The sequence below is a fragment of the Leucopleurus acutus genome, assembly GCF_964270905.1.
Source record: "Leucopleurus acutus genome assembly, chromosome: 20".
In the NCBI taxonomy this organism is placed as follows: domain Eukaryota; kingdom Metazoa; phylum Chordata; class Mammalia; order Artiodactyla; family Delphinidae; genus Leucopleurus; species Leucopleurus acutus.
In genome coordinates, this window is record NC_139162.1 from 53,706,182 (window position 1) to 53,722,820 (window position 16,639).

At 41.2% G+C, this 16,639-nt stretch overlaps 2 long non-coding RNA genes across 2 annotated transcripts; one reads left to right on the forward strand and one right to left on the reverse strand.

Moving 5' to 3' along the window:
• The first annotated feature begins 746 nt into the window (after positions 1-746).
• LOC309977490 lies at positions 747-6,021 on the forward strand. Its single transcript, XR_014327061.1, has 2 exons — positions 747-2,961; positions 5,932-6,021. It is a non-coding gene; the product is annotated as an uncharacterized lncRNA (long non-coding RNA).
• Positions 3,537-13,373, reverse strand: LOC309977489. The gene is made up of 4 exons (XR_014327060.1): positions 13,289-13,373; positions 5,787-5,959; positions 4,060-4,186; positions 3,537-3,767 (listed from the first exon to the last, which is right to left on the reverse strand). It is a non-coding gene; the product is annotated as an uncharacterized lncRNA (long non-coding RNA).
• Positions 13,374-16,639: the final 3,266 nt, after the last annotated feature.

Consider the following 16,639-nt stretch of genomic DNA (forward strand, 5'->3'; position numbering starts at 1 on the left):
ACAATACTAGTAACAGTAAAACAAAAACCAAAAAGGTGTAAATGGTGTTATAGTATTGTTTAATGTTAAGCTGAATTATTTCCCTTGTGATTTATACATTTCACTATGTTGGCATTTTTGGTAGATATTAGACATACAAACTGGAACAAGAATTTCGTGGTACACAACTTTCATTACCTTATGAAATTTGAAAATCATCGTATACATGTTCTACAAAAATACTCAGACACAAAGCAAATACATACATCTGGGACCTTTCTTAATTTACTTCTTTGACTATACAATATATTCAAACATGAAACAAAGTGTCCTTTGGCATGCTAAAGTTATCTGCTCTTCCTAACTGACTACTTTGTGTTACATTTTCTATAAATACATGGTATTGTGATGATCAAAATTTTTATTATAAAGTTGTTTATATGTAAATAAACTTTCCCACCATTACACTCTACTAATTCTCCTTAAAAAAATATTATCTGATGGAAGATAAGTTTGGACTTCATGCCAGAGGCATCCCTTATCACAAGTCTTCAGCCATCTGTATTCCTTGGTATGAAAACTCATTTGTTTGGAAGCTATTCAAGAATTCACAATATTTGTGAGATTTTTTTCCACAGTGAAAACTAACTACTTTATGATAGCCTATCAAAAATATTTGTTGTACCCAACGGTTTCATTTTGTGTGATGTATAATGGGATCTCTTCTCAAGAAGAGATTTCAACTTTTCATTCATACTGCCTTTTTTCTCATGAAATATGAGGCTACATTGGTAGTAGATAATTTTCCTATATTCACTGCATTTAAAAGATTTCTCTTCTGGGTAAGTTTTGAAACTTACAAAGGTCAAAATTAATGGAAAATACCTTAACTTTCCCTGCATTCATAGGGTGACTCTTGTGTGAATTTTCTTATATTCAGGGAGATCTGGCATCTCACTAAAGTCTTCCCAGTGCTGTGTTTCTGGGATTGCTTTCATGTATGAATTTCCTCATGTGAAGTGAGAAAGAACTTGACAGAGTAAGTTTTCCCACACTCACCACATTGATAAGGTTTCTGCCCTGCATGACTTCTCTGATGGACACCAAGGTATGATTTCTCAAAAAAGTCTTTCCCACATTGAGTGCACTGATATGGTTTCTCTCCTGTGTGATGTCTCTGATGTCTAATGAGCTGGGACTTCTGGTTGAAGATTTGACCGCATGGAATGCATCCATAGGGTTTCTCTCCAGTATGGCATCGTTGATGGATAATAAGATGGCTTTTTTGGCGGAAAGCCTTCCCACATTCACTGCATCCATGGGGTTTCTCTCCTGTATGAATCAACTGATGTCTACTGAGCATTGCCATACTGCTAAAGGCTTTCTGGCATTCAAGGCATACAAAGGGTTTCTCTCCTGTATGTGTCCTCTGATGGACAATGAGCATTGCCTTTCGTATGAAAGCTTTTCCACATTCATTGCATTCATAGGGTCTCTCTCCTGTATGAGTTCTCTGATGGACAATGAGATGGGACTTGTCTATAAAAGCTTTTCCACATTCACTGCATTCATAAGGTTTCTCTCCCGTATGAATTCTCTGATGTGTTATGAGGGATGACTTTTTATTAAAGGCTTTCCCACATTCCTTGCATTCATAAGGTTTCTCTCCCGTATGAGTTCTTCTATGAACAATAAGCTGTGACTTGTCTATAAAAGCCTTCCCACATTCACTACATTCATAAGGTTTCTCTCCCGTATGAATTCTCTGATGGGTTATGAAGTGTGACTTTTTATTAAAGGCTTTCCCGCATCCCTCGCATTCATAAGGTGTTCTTGCTATATGATTTCTCTGATGTAGAATGAGCTGTGATGTGTGTACAAAAGCTTTTCCACGTTCACTGCATTCATAATGTTTCTCTCTGATATGAATTTTCTGATGTGTTATGAGGTGCAAGTTTTTATTGAAGGCTTTCCCACATTCCCTGCATTCATAGGATTTTTCTCCTGTATGATTTCGCTGGTGAACAACAAGCTGAGACTTACTACAGAAGGCCTTTCCACATTCTTTAGGTCCATAGGGTTTCTCTCCTGTATGGATTCTTTGATGGATAATCAGGTTTGACTTTTGCATAAAACCTTTCCCACAATCACTACACTCAAAAGGTTTCTCTCCTGTATGTGTTCTGTAATGTAATCTGAGCTTCGTCTTTTCCCTGTAAGCTTTTCCACATTCTTTGCATTCATAGGGTTTCTCTCCTGTATGAGTCCTATGGTGTAGAATGAGATGATATTTTGTTCTAAAGGATTTCTGACACTCGATACATTCATACGGTTTCTCTCCTGTATGAGTTCTCTGGTGCAGAGTGAGATGACATTTTGTACTGAAACCTTTCTGACATTCACTGCATCTGTATGGCTTCTCTCCCGTATGGGTTCTCTGGTGTATTATGAGCTTTGACTTATACCTGAAGGATTTGGGACATTCACTGCATTCGTAAGGTTTCCCTTCTGTGTGAATTCTGTGATGTCTTTTAAGATTTGTTACTGTGCTGAAAGACCTCACACATAAATTATGTTCATAGTACTGGGCTCGAGGGTGGGAGGTTTCATGTAGAGTACAGAAAAATGACTTCCCATAACCATTTAACTCATCAGAGTTCATTTCTGCATAGCTTTTACTCTGAAAACTTGGGTCTGAATTTTGTTTCAAACTTATTCCTCTTGAGACACATTTATGGGGTCTTTCTGTAAATGAAACAAAGTTTTTGCTCAAAGGAAATATTTTTCCCAATGCATTGTTTTCATGATCTCTCTCCACAGGTCCACCCTTCCCGTTATCTTCCCAATGCCAATCATAAACTTGCCACATTACTTCTAGAAAAAAAAACTCAGTGAATGCTACCATTATCATGAAATGGAGAGGGATGAAATCTCAAGTCCATATCCAAAGAGATGGAGAAAGTGATACAGCAGGTGCACAACGTAAGTCTGAGGCACCCAATAAAAGAAACAGTAATAAGTAATGAACTGAAGGACATGGGTGTCATCAAACATTGGAACAAATCTATGAATATTTGAAAGCAAAATAGAAGAGGTATATGAATATGGGTAAAAGGTAAAAGAGGTTGGTTGTGTCTAATGAGCTACGGTAAAAGAACAACTAAACAAAAAAGGAAAGACCAAATGAACTAGGCAAAGATCTGACCCAGGGTAGATACAAGGAGGTAAGTCTCCTCCTAGGTGGCTAGCAAAAGAGAGTCATATATGGAAGGGTAGTAAGAGAAGCAGGCAACATTCATATTGAAGATTTCTTTTCATTCAGAGTCACTTCTAAAGGTTCAGAGACTATAAGAAAAAAATATTAAAATGGGGGGAGGGATAAATTAGGAGTTCGGGATTAACAGATACATACTAGTATATATAAAATACACAAACAACAAGGACCTACTGTACAGCACAGGGATCTATATTCAATATCTTGTAATAACCTATAATGGAAAAGAATCTGAAAAAGTATATATATACATATAACTGAATCACTCTGCTGTACATCTGAAACTAACATAACATTGTAAATTAAATATACTTCAATTAAAAAAATATATTAAAATAACAAAGTTCCCAAGCCAACAATGACCAACTGTTACTTTGCTTCCACGAACTCCCACTGCATTGGTTTCACTCACCTGGGCCACACTGACTTGGGAATTCCCTCTCTACTACTGCTTTTTCTTTTTCTTCTCCTTTCTCCAAGTGCATCACTGGTTCTGGCTTCGTAACTTGATAACCTGACAAGGGGGGTAATCACAGAGAATCTGAGCGGTATTGGGTCCTGTGAGGAAAAGTTCTGTTTCAGGGAATATATAGTTTAAATCTCAGCAAAATTGAAACTTTTTACTTGGAAAATGAAATTAAGTACAGTCACTGTATGATATTAAATAAAATAAGCTCTGTTACCTACCTATACTAGTCCAAGTCCAAAATCATTGACGATATCAGAGTATGCATAAATTGTAGCAATGGAAAAAAGACAGGTAATAAATGGGCTTACGCTGAGATATTTAGGAAAGTTGTCTTTACCCAATGACATTAGGTTGCTATAATTTTCCAACATCACATCCCGGTAGAGGTTCTTCTGAACAATGTCTAGCAGCTGCCACTCTTCCCAGGTGAAATCCACAGCCACATCATTGAATGACAATAAGACCTGTTGTAACATAATCCTTTTTAATCTGGAGTTAATATAATGGAATAAAATAGTAATGATCTATAGGATATTCTTCTATTTTTACTATGAAAATTTATAAACATATATCATTCTGTACCTAGATTTTTTTTTTGTGGTACGCGGGCCTCTCACTGTTGTGGCCTCTCCCGTTGTGGAGCACAGGCTCCGGATGCACAGGCTCAGCGGCCATGGCTCACGGGCCCAGCCGCTCCGCGGCATGTGGGGTCTTCCCGGACCGGGGCACGAACCCGTATCCCCTGCACCGGCAGGTGGACCCTCAACCACTGCGCCACCAGGGAAGCCCTCTACCTAGTTTTGATTGACATTCTGTGGGCTAAATTCATGAAAGCTCTCCTTTCTTTGTGCATTCTTCATTCACTTCTTCACTCACTCACTTACCCAGTGTAAAATGTCACTGAAACTTTAAACTACCTAAAGACAATCTGCAACCCACCTTACAAGCATTTAATGTTACTTACTATATATACATTTTAGATTAAAAAAGGAAATAGAGGGCTTCCCTGGTGGCGCAGTGGTTGTGAGTCCGCCTGCCGATGCAGGGGACACGGGTTCATGCCCCGGTCCTCCGCGGCTGGGCCTGTGAGCCATGGCCGCTTGGCCTGCGCGTCCGGAGCCTGTGCTCCGCAGTGGGAGAGGCCACAACAGTGAGAGGCCCACGTACCTCAAAAAAAAAAAAAAAAAGGAAATAGAGCATGGTCCTGCCATCAAATGCCTTCTGATCTATTTGAGTTCAAAGAACTGCATATAGTTCAAAGGGACAGAAGAAGAGGCTGAAAGGGACAGATGCCCAGGTGACAGGCAGGAACACGTCTTGGAGCAAGAATGCACATGTCCTGCAGACACTTGGTAGCCACTGCAGTGTTTTTCATATACAAAAGTATGCTACGCTCAGAACTGCCTATTAGAAATTGGACTACGTATTAAATCACAATACTCAAAAAAAAGCAAACACAAAGGTTTCACTGCGTGCTGTGTATCGTTCTAAGCACCTTACACACAGTAACACAATGATCTGCACAGTAACTTTTATGTAAGCACTACTATTATCTTTTTTTAATAGGTAAGGGATTTTTAAAGCTTTCTATCTGTGCCTGTTATACCTCCCACATTTCCTTAGGAAGATGACTTTTCACTGGGTCCACTGTCTGGATGAGAAAAAAAAGTAACAGGAAGACCTATCTTCACACTTAAATGTCCAGGAAATCTTTACTGAATTCATGTGCTTCCTTCTTAAATACAAAGTAAATCTTGCAACACATTTTTATCTTTTGTGATGGTTTCCAGTATTAACAGAGAAATGTAGGCAACCCACTTCTGGATCCTGCTGCTTATGTGGCAATGTTCTAATTATCAGCACCTTGCAGGACCCTATGACATGCAGATGAGTTTCCCTTCCTGATTAGCTATTCTGGATCATTTATTCTATCTCCCAATCTAAGCACGTCCCTCCTAGCCACAATGTATCTATATATATTGTTCTCTTTGATTGGATACATTTTAATAAGACTCCAAAAATCAAAAATGCAAAACGAACTGGGAAAAAAACCAAACAGCTCACCTGGGACTTGGTCATTTTTAACAGCTTTTAGGAAGTGGCCACCACATTTAGGATCTGTCCTGAAATCCTGGTAATGGTGTCTCATCAAGGGTATCCTTAGCAAGGATGAATTTCTGGGCTTGAGACTTACTTTTTTCCTTTACAGGAGTGGCCTTATTCTAGGAAGCCGGCATCTATGGATTCAAGAAAAGATTTGTTTAGTATGGAAGTAATGATAAAAGCAAGTTCCAATATGTGCAAGGAACTGTTTCAAGTATGTTCTTTTCTCACTTAACCCTCACAACCACCCTATAACGTACAGATGACAATTATTCCATTTTAGAGAAAACTAGCAGAGGAAAGGTTAAGCACCTAGCTAAAACCCAACAGCTAGTAACTGGCGGAGAAAGGACTAAAACACAAACCCCCAGAATCAATAAATCCCCTGAGTCTAAGGAGAACTACCAGAATTATCCTTTCATCTTAGCCAACCAACACAAAAAGTAGGAAAAATATCAAGAACAACTATTTTAAGACCCAGAAGTCAGAGAAAAGGAAAATAAACAAGGTGAGAATTCTGTGCTGCAGCTCACTGCCTGGAGAGACTTTCCAATCCAGAGCACAGGGAGAAGGAACCCCAAAACCGTCCAGCAGTCTTGCTGAGTTAATGATACAGAATTTCAAGTCTGAGAAGCAAAGGTGGCTAGAGTTTGCCAGGCAGTACCTCAGAAAAAAAAGAGAAAAGTCACTCTGTAGATATGCAGAGGGTTGCTCTGAGTCTCTGGCTAAGGATTGGTGAACTGAGGAAATTACCAAGGCCCCTGGAAAGAAGGAGGTGGGACAATTCCTGGAGCTCACACAAGATCAGGAATACTTAGCATTCCCACTAGCCAGGGTAGAAAGACCTTCCACCAGGACTTCAAACAGAGGCCTCAGACGAGTACTGCCCCAGTAATAGGCACAGAGTAATCACAGACAGAAGACTGAACGGCCCCACTGTTCAACTTTTAACAGTTGAAAAGAAAGCCTCCGAAGAATCAAACCTCTTCAAAGTAACTTGACTACATGCCAGAGCAAACCTCAAAAGTAGTTAAAGGAATAAAAGAAAATCCTGTAAACAACAATAGCAAACTGACAATATCTGACATCCAATCGAAAATTACCAGACATGCAAAGAAGCAGAAAAATATGACCCAAAGCCAAGGGAAAATTCAAGCTAGAGAGACAGGCCAAAGTGACAAAAGGGATCGAATGGGCAGACTAATGCATTGCTTTAAAATTACACACACACACACACACACACACACACACATATATATATATAAAATATGGAATATGTATATATTCCACAAGAGAAAAGCATGAGCATGATGAGAAAAATAATAAGTTATTTAACAAGTGCCGTTGAAACAAATAGGATATTCATGTTTGCCTCAAACCAAAATTAACTCAAAATGGATTATAAATGTAAGGGTTAAAACTATAAAACTTCTGGAAGAAAGCATAGAAAAATTTTAAGTGAGGCAAAGATTTCTTTTTTCTTTTTTTTTTTTTTTTTTTTGCGGTACGCGGGCCTCTCACCATTGTGGCCTCTCCCGTTGCGGAGCACAGGCTCCGGACGCGCAGGCTCAGCCATGGCTTACGGGCCCAGCTGCTCCACGGCATGTGGGATCTTCCCGGACCGGGGCACGAACCCGTATCCCCTGCATCGGCAGGTGGACCCCCAACCACTGCGCCACCAGGGAAGCCCCAAAGATTTCTTAATCAGGGCACAAAATGCATGATAAAAGAAAAAGTTGATAAATTGGACTTCTTCAATACTAAAAATCTGTGATATTCAAAAGACACTGCTAAAAAATAAAGAAGGATCAAGCCACAGGCTAGAGGAAAATATTAACAAAGTATGTACCTGACTAAAAGACTTCTATTTAAAAAATATGAAGAACTTTTCCAACTTAATAAAAGAAGAGACAATCCAATAAAAAGGAACAGAAGTTTCAAACAGACACTTCATCAAAAAAAAAAAAAAAAAAAAGAGATGGCAAATAAGCATATGAAAAGTTGCTTTGGGCTTCCCTGGTGGCGCAGTGGTTGAGAGTCCGCCTGCCATTGCAGGGGACACGGGTTCGTGCCCTGGTCCGGGAAGATCCCACATGCCGCGGAGCGGCTGGGCCCGTGAGCCATGGCCGCTAAGCCTGCGCGTCCGGAGCCTGTGCTCCGCAACGGGAGAGGCCACAACAGTGACAGACCCACATATCGAAAAAAAAAAAAGTTGCTTTAAATTGCACAATAAAAGCAAATTAAAACCTAGATAAAATATTCCTATAAACCTGCTAGAATTGCTATAATTTAAAAGACTGAATACACCAAGTACTGACAAGGATGTAAAGAAAAAAGAAAAACCTGTCATGCATTGCTGGTAAAAATATAAAATGACAAAATGGTACAACCACTTTGACTTGTACATCAATGTACATTACAGCTTCATTCAAAACATCCAAAACCTACTCCCCCAAATCCAAAACATCCATCAACTGGGGAACAGATAATATTGTGGCATATTTGTACCACTGAATATTACTCAGTGACAGAAAGGAATGAACTAATGATACATGCAACATCATGGATGACTCTCAAAAGCATTATTTTAAGTGAAAGAAGTCAGACATCAATAACCTCTTACTGTATCATTCAATTTGTATGAAGTATTAGAACATATATAACCATGGAAAGCATGTGATTGTGAGGGAACAGGGGGATGGGGGTATGGTCTCAATGAAAAGAGGCACAAAGGGACTTTTGGGGGTGATGGGAAAGTTCTATACATTGATTCGAGTGATGGTTAAAGGATGGTATACCTTTGTGAAACTCATCAAATTATACCTGAAGAACTGGCGAATGTATGTACTGTATGTAAATTTTTAAAATTAAAGTGTAGTTGATTTACAATGTTGTGTAAGTTTCAGGTGTACAGCAAAGTGATTCAGTTATATATATAACTTATGGGTTATTTTCCCTTATAGGTTATTACAAAATATTGAGTATAGTTTCCTGTGCTATACAGTAGGTCTTTGTTGGTTAACTATTTTATATATAGTAGTATGTATATGTTAATCCCAAACTCCTAATTTATTCCCTGTTCCCCTTTGGTAACCATAAGTTTGTTTTCTACGTCTATGGGTCTATTTCTGTTTTGTATATAAGTTCATTTGTATCTTTTTTTTTTTTTTTTGGATTCCACGTATAAGCGATATCATATGATATTTGTCTTTTTTCTGTCTGGCTTCCTTCACTTAGTATGATAATCTCTATATTGTATATAAATTATACCTCAGTTAAACTAACCTCTTGCCTACAAAAAGCAAAACAAATACAGGCTGTCTGCATCTGAAGACAAAATCCATGACCTTAAAGTCTGCAATGGAGTCTCAACTGAAATCTCAAATTCATGTTTCTTTTTGAGACTTCATCTTCACTCAAAACCCCAGCTGGATCTCTTGGCAACTCTAATCAGTGCTGACTGTTAAAGAATTAACTCTGGTGATGAAAAATTAATTCTAACACTGAGAATAACTTAGAGGTGCCAGGACACCCGAGAAATATATTAATGCAACTTACTCTCAGTATCACATTGCTGAGAACTCCGAAGGACAATGCAACACTGTGTCTTAGGCGGACAGAGAACTGAAGAAAACAGATCTAGATTTCAAGGACAATATGTGAAAGAAATTTGTGGCCAAAGAAATGAGGCCAATCTCATTTATGAACTTAGTATAAAAATCCTAAATATTTAAAAGATGAGGAAACCATGTTCACTGATAGAGAGGAAGAATACTAAGAAAACGGAACATAGGAAGAATTATACAATGCACAGATAACTTTATTCCAGGAATGCAATAGTGTAGTAAGAACTATTTCATTATCTCAATAGATAAAGAAAAGACATGTAATAAGATACCATAACCACTCACAATTTTTAAAAATGTTATTAAACTAGAAAGAGACAAGAACTCTGTTAACTTGATAAAGAGTATCTAAAAAAAAAAAATCCACGGCATTTCTTTAAACTCAGGGACATGACAAGGATAGCCATTCTCAGAACATTTAGCCAAAAATGTATCACATTTTGGCTAAATGTAAACTGGGGGAAATAAATGGAAGGAATGAAGGAATGGAAAAGAAGAAGCAAGACTGTCACTATGCAACTGCTTTAAGATCAACATAAACATTAACTGCAATTTCATATTCAAACAACCGTAAGATTTATAAGGAAAAAACACTATTCACAATACCAACAAAACGTATAAGGTACCTGAGGGGGAAATGTACAAGAATAAAGTTTTATTACACCAAAAGAATACAAATTATAACCAGTCAAATGGAGAGACACAATAGGGTGAGGTCTAGGAGGGTCCCAAACCAGAAGCTTCCACTGTCCTTTCCTCTTGGAGTCAGGACACGTTGCTCATCCAGCATATCTATGTGTGACAACATGCAGGGTATCGCCAACCACAGAAACTCACCTGAGCTTCAGTGTTTACAGTTTGTATTAGAGTTTCATTAAATACGCATGATGGATCTAATCATTGGCCATGGAACTCAACCTCCAGCACCTCTACCCTCCTGGAGGTTGGGCTGATATCACCTGGTTGGTCTTTCTGGCATAAACAGTTCCAACCTGAATCATCTCACCAGCATAAACTACAGACTCACCATGAGTTGCCTCATTAGCACAAACTATCAGGGCCCACCACGAATAATGCAGTCATCTCTATCATTCAGGATATTCCAACAATCTAGAGGCTACCTCCCAGGAACAGGAGACAAAGGACTGCCAATTGTTTATTACAAAATAACCAGCAAAAGACTAGCATTCTATATATGGGACTACTTTCTAAATATGAGTTAGGAAGAGACAAACCTCTCAGGTTTAAAATTGGCCAGTGAACATATAAAAAAGATGACCAACCATGTTAGTGACAAGAACAGTGCATATGGAGACCACAATGAGATAGATGTCTCTTATACTCAAAAGATGGTCAAAAAGCAAGAATGAAAATACTAAGTATTGGAAAGCCTTTGGATCAAAAGGCACTTTTATACATTGCTGATGAGAGAGTAAGGTGGTACAAAAGCAATTTGACTTTCCCTTCTAGGTAAAAATTCATCTACTTTATATTAGAAATGTCATTTCTAGGTATACACCCTAGATTAGACAAATTCTCACATCAACTGGGAGACATAAGAATGTTCGGAACTTCACTACTTGCAGTAGCTGAAACCCAGAAACAATATAAATGTCCAACAAGAGGAGAATGGATGTATGAGTTATGTTGTATTTATGCAATGGAATTCATATTAATGAAACAAACCTACCTCCAACATGGATAAATCACACATACGTAGTAAGTCAAGACAAGCAAGCTTCAGGACTTCCCTGGTGGCGCAGTGGTTAGGAATCCGCCTGCCAATGCAGGGGACACGGGTTCAAGCCCTGGTCCGGGAAGATCCCACATGCCACGGAGCAACTAAGTCCATGCGCCACAACTACTGAGCCTGTGCTCTAGAGCCCGCGAACCACAACTACTGAGCCCGCGTGCCACAATTACTGGATCCCGCGTGCCTAGAGCAACAAGAGAAACCACCGCAATGAGAAGCCCGTGCACCAAAACGAACAGTAGCCCCCGCTCCCCGCAACTAAAGCAAGCCTGCATGCAGCAACGAAGACCCAACACAGCCAAAAATAAATAAATTAATTTAAAAAAAAGAAAAGAAAAGAAAAGCAAGCTTCAGAAGACCACATAATAATACCCTTATTATAAAACTTACAACAAAGAAAAACTAGAGTGCACTTTTAAGGTATCCATATACATATGATAAAACTATAAAAGTCAAGGGAATAATGCATTCTAATTTGTGAAGAGTGGTTCCAAAGCTTGGGATGGTTAGGTGGGACTCAGAAGATGGAACAAGGATGGAGGACTTTCCCATTTTCCAATGATCAAACATGACATTCATTAAACAAAATTATAAAGAAAAGCCAAGGTAATCAAATTTCTAAATTGGGCTATCATATTAGAAAAGAATAGAAGGATGACATGCCCATTGTTGCTAAAGATGTAGAAAAATCTGGCACACTGTGTGTAGAAGCATTATAGAATAGAAAGTTATTGGGGAAGTTTGGTAAAACTAAATCAGAAGCCTCTGAAATATGCATTTAATTTGACCTACTTTTATAAATTAAAAACAGAAAAATATCCATAATATATAATTCAGTTAAAAAAATACATTTCAAAACATTACAGGTAGTTTACAGATAGTAAATCGGGGGTTAATTTTTTTTTTTTTTTACCACTCTCTGGGGCTTGTGGGATCTTATTTCCCTGACCAGGGATCAAACCCGGGGCCAGGGAATTCTCCGAGGGTGATTTTTATTTCCTGCTTTTTACTGATAATAAACATACAATGATATTCTGATTTTAAAAACTTAGAGATCTCCATTTAATATCATATATAAAGTCACATAGGAAGATGATTTTTTTATTATTCTAACTTAATAAAAATAAGTTGAAAGTATTGTTTTGAGTAGAAAAAAATCCCATTAGAAAGGTATACATTTGAATAATAATAGCTACCTTCTGTCAAATACCTACTTGTTATAGGGACTTAATATTTGTGTCCCTCAAATTCATACGCTGAAGCTTCAATGTGATGGTATTTGTAAATGGGGTCTTTGGGAGGTAATTAGCTTTAGATGAGGTCATGAAGACTGGGCCTTCATGAGAACTGGTGAGGTAGAAATCAATTTGTTTGAATGGGAAAACTGAGACTTATAGAACTTGGTACTTTATCCAGAGTCACAGAAACAAGTGGCAGAACTGACATAAAAAGCTAGGAGTAACTTGATTTCAAGTGCGTACAAGCACACGTAAACTCTTAAGTATTCATGGGCACGATTTTAACAATTCATGGATCTAAATGGCAGGTATACAGCAGAACATTTGGCTATTCTTTCGACTTTTCTGTATGCTTGAAATTCTCCAGTATAAAACGTTGGGAAATATAATACCCCAATGCTCAGCACACACCCAAATGTCTGTCCACCTGAGGCCTTTTAATGTCCCAACCCCCCTCAACCTCTCCTAAGGATACCCACACAGCTCCCCAACCTGCACTTCGCTGTCGCACCCATTCACAGCTCCCCAGACATCTATTTTTCACCCACTGGCCCCTCCGAAGCTCAAACTCCAACCACAGGAATCGCAGGTGACTAACCCCCAAGCCCTATCCTCACCAACCTATCCAGATGGACCCCTTTGATCACTGGTTCTTCCACCTCCTCTTTCCACCGCCTGGGGCGGGGGCGGGGGGCGGCGATCCGGCGCCGACCTGTCATTGTCAACGGCAATGGTCTCTCGTTACTTCCTCAACCCACTCCTCAACACTGATGCTGGCCCAAGCTACCCACAACGCCCCCAAAACTCCGAGGCCGCCTTCAACAACAATCCTCCACGAGTACCCACCACAAACCACATCTCAAGTCAGAATTCCCACCACGCGGGATTCTTAAATCCGCTCGCAGAAATCTCACGTAGCCTCAAATGCCAATTCTGTGACAGTACGCTGGGGGAAGCCAAGCTTTGGACGCCACTTCCGTTTCCGCTGACGTGAGTGGCGGGCCCCTGTTAAACACTCACATTCGAGGCCACTTTGGAAGTGAGCGATGGGTTCTGATGCCTGGAGGAATTAGTGCCGTGCAATATGGCCGCGCCCATGGCGTTACGTTATGTTGGGAGCGGCCATATTGGATAGTGCGCCGCCATTTTGGACCGTCCTGCCGACCAGTACGGAGAGGCGGAAATTCAACCGGTGTCTCCAAGATTTTTCATCCTGGGCTGTTCCATCTTTGCAGCTGCTCAGCTACATCTTCAGTAGCGTTTCAGTACTCTCGCCTACAGTCTTCCGACCTGACCCTGGAGGTAAACCAGTCACAGGCCAGGCCTAAGCAGAATGGCCGCGCCCACTCTCTTTCGGATCCCTTTTTATGCCGCAGGAAAGACGTGGCCGTGTTGGGAAGGTTGGTGCTTCGGGACAGAGAAATGGGGAGCGTTTGCAGACAGGATGCCGGTTAAACGTTGGAGAGAATGGGGATTAGGAGGCTAGAGCTGTAGCTGAAGGAGCAGTGGTGTTACGAGGAGAGCACTCGTGGATGCACTTCGTGAGGCGAGACCGTGAGGGGGTGAGGACCGGGGCACATATGTTTTGTGGAGCAGACACTGGCAACCACAATCCCCGCCAAAAGAGTATCACTTCTGTCTCACGGTACAAGGTGACTGTAATAGAGGCCTAGCGGGCGCGCAGCGCTTAGCTCCAGGGGTTAGAGGTCCCGCTCTCTCGCAGTGGACCACCCGGAAGAGAGTGCGGTGAGAGGCAGATGGGGACCTCCTCCGAGGCACCCTCGAGGACCCCTGGCCTTGGGCCTGACGGGTGAGGTGGGGGGCCTGGGGACAGTCTGAGGACTGTGTGCTGCAGAGCTGGAGAGCCCTCGCCACTGCCGCCCACTGGCTGGGCCCGGGCCTTGAAACAGACGGGAACCTCTCCCCCATCCCTGCCTCTGGGACGTAATGGCGGCAGTGGTCTCCATGGGTCGAAGTCTGCAGGACCCTGCCCCTGTTTGCGCTGCCAGAGGAGCCTGAAGTCTGACTGGGGCCTGGACACCGGGCTCCCTCAGTGATGACAGCTGGGCAGGGTCTGGACACCTGGCCCTGAGGGCACCGCCAACTGAGATCCACGCCTTCTGCCAGGCCTGGGCACTGGCGGGAGCATCTACTCTGGGTGCTGGACCAACGCTCCTGGGCAGGGCAACCGGCCTGCGCAGGGCAACCCTCCTCTTAGCCAGGGCCTGGACTTCTGAAAGCTGAGCCTTGGGACCTTGCCCTTTCTTGTCAGAACAGAGAATAACATTTGTTTTGGTGGAGGTTTCCAGGAACGTCGTGACCTGACCCCAAGAACAAGGGATCTGACAGCAACAAGTGTGCAGAAACTAACCACACCCCTCCCTCACCTTTCCTGTAAAGGGGCTTTGCTGAAAGCTTTCTGGGAGTTCAGGGTTTTTTTGGCATGAACCACCGGTCTCTTTGCACGGCCCTGCGATAAACCTTTCTCTGCTCCAAACTCCGACGTTTTGGTATTGTTTCGCCTCACTGTGCATGGGGCACATGGACTTGCACTCAGTAACAAATACATTCAAGAAGGATTCTGTGTGTCTTGAATAGTCACAACCCGCCCAGTCATTTGTTTTTGTGAATACTGTGATACAGGGATCAACTTTCTTTTTTCCTCTGTATAGATAATTGTCCCAGCAGCTTTATTTAAAGTGAGGCTCTTCTGCACTTTTCGGCAGTTTCATCTCTATCATAAGTCAAGCGTCCATATCTGTATGGCTCTGATTTAGGACGTTGTTCTGTTCCATTGCTCTCTCGTTTATTCCTGGGCCAATACTACTCTGATTTAGCTACGGGATCATTTCTAAGTCTTAGGTCTGATAAAGCAAGGCCGCCTACTGTATTCTTTTTCTACAAGAGTGGCCTTGTTTTCTTGGCCCTTTATATTTTCCCATAAAATTGTACCTCAACTTGTCAACTTCCACAGAAGTTGGAAGTGTCATACTTCCCTTCGGTTCTTCAGAGATGGTTTCTTTTAGGTCCTCAAACGTATTTATAATAGCTGATTTAATGTCTTCGTGTAGTAATGACATATGAGACCCCTCAGATAGTGTCTATGGATTGCTTTTTTTCCTGTGTAAAGGCCATACTTTCCTGTTCTTTGTGTATCACTTTTTTGCCGAAGCTAGACGTTTTAGAAAATACAGTGTTGTTACTTTCGGTATCAGATGCCCCTTCTCCTCAGAATTCGTTGCTATTGCTGCTACTGTTGTTGCAGTTAGTTCAGTGACATTCCTGGTCTGTTTCCCTTGCAGGGTGCAGTCACTGAGGTCTCTGCCTGGTTAGCTTCCTTAGTTGTCCTGAGTCAGTGAGTTCTTCACCTTTTGCCAAGGGTAGTTTGTGCCTTAATGCTCCACTACTTTATTTTTTCTTTTTTATTATATTATTATTATTATTTATTTATTTATTTATTTTTGCGGTACGCTGGCCTCTCACTGCTGTGGCCTCTCCCGTTGCGGAGCACAGGCTCCGGACGCGCAGGCTCAGAGGCCACGGCTCACGGGCCCAGCCGCTCCGCGGCATGTGGGATCTTCCCGGACCGGGGCACGAACCCGTGTCTCCTGCATCAGAGGCGGACTCTCAACCACTGTGCCACCAGGGAAGCCCTTTTTTATTATTTTTAAAATTTTAACTATTGTTGATTTACAATATTGTGTTAGTGTCAGGTGTACAGCTTCAGATTCTTTTCCATTATGTTATTACAAGAGATGGAATATAGTTCCCTGTGCTCTACAGTAAATCCTTGTGTTTATCTACTTTCTATATGGTCATGTATATCTGTTAGTCCCATACTCCTAATGTATTCCCCAACCCCTCCCTCTACTACTACTTCGATGCTTAGGCAGTTTACAAGTCTGCCCTAGCCTTCTCTTACTGCTGCAGGATTTCAAGGTCAGCCAGAGGTGAATTATCAGTGGCCTTCAGGTCTTTTCTGGGCATGTACATATCCCTGTGTAGGTGTGTGGCCCTTTAGATCCTCAGGAATGTGTCATAGTGCTTAACAGCTCCTTGTGAATATCTCATTCTTCAGACATTCCTTCTAACATTTTTGGCTGAGCTAATGTTTTTCCCAACTGGTTTTGCAGCCTTAAGCTACCACAGTGTTAAACAGTTGAGACTGTTTTTTGCCAAATGGTTTTCATGGCTACT